Consider the following 2190-nt stretch of genomic DNA (forward strand, 5'->3'; position numbering starts at 1 on the left):
ACTAAGTCTCTGAGGGTCTGCAATGAGGAAGCATTCTGGATCTGAAAAAATAGAAGATGAACTTTACTACTTTCAGATAAAAGACGTTAATTATATATAAATACAAATATCAGAATAATCATTTGAAATAACATTTCAAAAGAGATAAAAATGCTAACATTTATAGCACACAACCTCAAGTATTGACCATCATACCTCTCGTAACACTTTCCCTATTTCTTCATCTGTCACGTCTGTTACAGATGAGTGGAAACTGGACTGCCCTGAGATGTAGTTGACCTATCCCTTGAAAGGAAATTTGGACCAGGTCCACCATGTACTATGGACATGGCAATCATCTTCCCTGCCAAACTATACTCATCCTCTCTGATTGCTGCTCATGAAAATGCAGAATAATTTAGTGGTCAATCGTTTTAAATCACACAAATATGGCATTGTTGAATAATTTAGTTATTTTAAAACATTCCACACAAAATAGTACCATTGGAATTGTAGACAAGGAAGCGACTTTCTGCAGGTCCATCATATATGGATCGTTCCTTCAGAATTTTCATCAGGAGTGAGATGAATTCCCTTTTTGGTCCACCTGTATCAAGACCATCCTCAAACCTGCCAGCATCATCTGAAAACTTCACTTGGAGATCCTTCTTTTCAGAGAATGTTGCCCTTTTGAATCCTCTGACGGCTCCATCCCAGATGTCCGACCGGCAGATATTAAGTCTGTTTACAGCATGGCGGTCAATTTGGAGTGCCAGGTTTGCAATTATTTCTGGTGCGGAGAGCTTTTCCACCCTACCGATAGACAAATAGTGACTATGGTCATACTAATATATAACTTTAAGCATGACCGCTGATGTGTTTAACCTGAAAAACAACATTTATAAGAATTAATTTCTTACTCAGAATCCTCTGGAAGATCAAGACTGGCTGCATCACTCCCTGAGTCCTCTTCATCGTTGATTATAATGGGCGCTTACGGTTCTGTGTATCTGCTAAAATACACAGAACAGAGGATCATCATTGTCATGATGACAATTAGTCCGTGGGCCAGAATCTGTAGGACGTCTCCTTAAGAAGTTTCATATGAACTGTCAGGGGGCAACCAGTGCATCCATCCATCCATTCATTAGTTTTCTAACAAGGTTATCCCTGCTGGGGTCATGAGGGGTGCCGGTGTCTATATTCAGCTGTCAATGGGCGAGAGGCGGAGTACAACCTGGACAGGTCGCCAGTCTATCACAGGGCAGAAATAGCCCAGTTTTTTGCCCAATTTGCTGTGATATCACCAAGACCTGCTGTGCTAGGATAGCACAGGCACGGCGCGTATCAGTTTAGATTTTTTATCAGCTATAACTTATTAATGTGCAAGTGAAAACGTGGGAACATTGTTTTTTTTTTTTAGATCACTGCTATGTGTAGCAACTTATCCAAGTGCAAGAAAGTTTCCCCCTGACAGTCCATATGAAAAGTCGTTCTACAGATTCTGGCCCACGGCCTAAATGATGATCCTGTAATCAATCATAACACTTCAAATCAGGAGAGAAAAGAATACCTATAGCACGTAGTTCCTATTGCATCCATTGTATTTTCTGGGTCCTGTTCTCCACCAGAAAGTAAGATCTGTATAAAAACCATAAGAGGGATTAGACTTGGCAAGTAAAAGCACTTAAAGGTATAGTTAATGGTATCAGACCTATTCAGAACGACATTGCTCTAATGTAAGCAAATATGGTTGACGATGAAGCCTTTTTTCCTGTTACTTTATGTACCATAAGACAAATTAATTGTAGATTTTTTTAAAGACAAGGCTACATATGAACAAGACATATTACAGTTAAAATGGCCTAGTCACATATCGTGACTTTACAAATTTTACTCTGGTTGCATACAAAGGCTTTCCAATAAAGTGTGGTACACTGTTGGCTTATTGTATTCTATTTTTGCATTCTAAAGTTTTTGTTTGCTTCATTTCTTGCTTTAGTTTTTCCTGTATTTACCCTAATAAGATGACCAGTGTGACCAGTGTGACCAGTTATGATATTGCGCATTCTTGCAGTGACTAAACAAGGAAGTAATGGAGCCGAGCAAGCCAGCATCTTCCCAAGGGCTGTGTGAAAAGAAAGTGGAGAAGTCCAAGATCAAGCGTGATAAAGCACAAAAAAATACAAATGACATTGTTAATGTCTGCCT

The 2190-nt window shown here is 39.2% G+C and overlaps 1 long non-coding RNA gene across 1 annotated transcript; it reads right to left on the reverse strand.

Moving 5' to 3' along the window:
* Nucleotides 1-615: 615 nt before the first annotated feature.
* LOC118566058 lies at nt 616-1655 on the reverse strand. The gene is made up of 3 exons (XR_004932749.1): nt 1553-1655; nt 900-992; nt 616-792 (listed from the first exon to the last, which is right to left on the reverse strand). It is a non-coding gene; the product is annotated as an uncharacterized LOC118566058 (long non-coding RNA).
* Nucleotides 1656-2190: the final 535 nt, after the last annotated feature.

Source organism: Fundulus heteroclitus, chromosome 15 (assembly GCF_011125445.2).
Source record: "Fundulus heteroclitus isolate FHET01 chromosome 15, MU-UCD_Fhet_4.1, whole genome shotgun sequence".
Taxonomy (NCBI): domain Eukaryota; kingdom Metazoa; phylum Chordata; class Actinopteri; order Cyprinodontiformes; family Fundulidae; genus Fundulus; species Fundulus heteroclitus.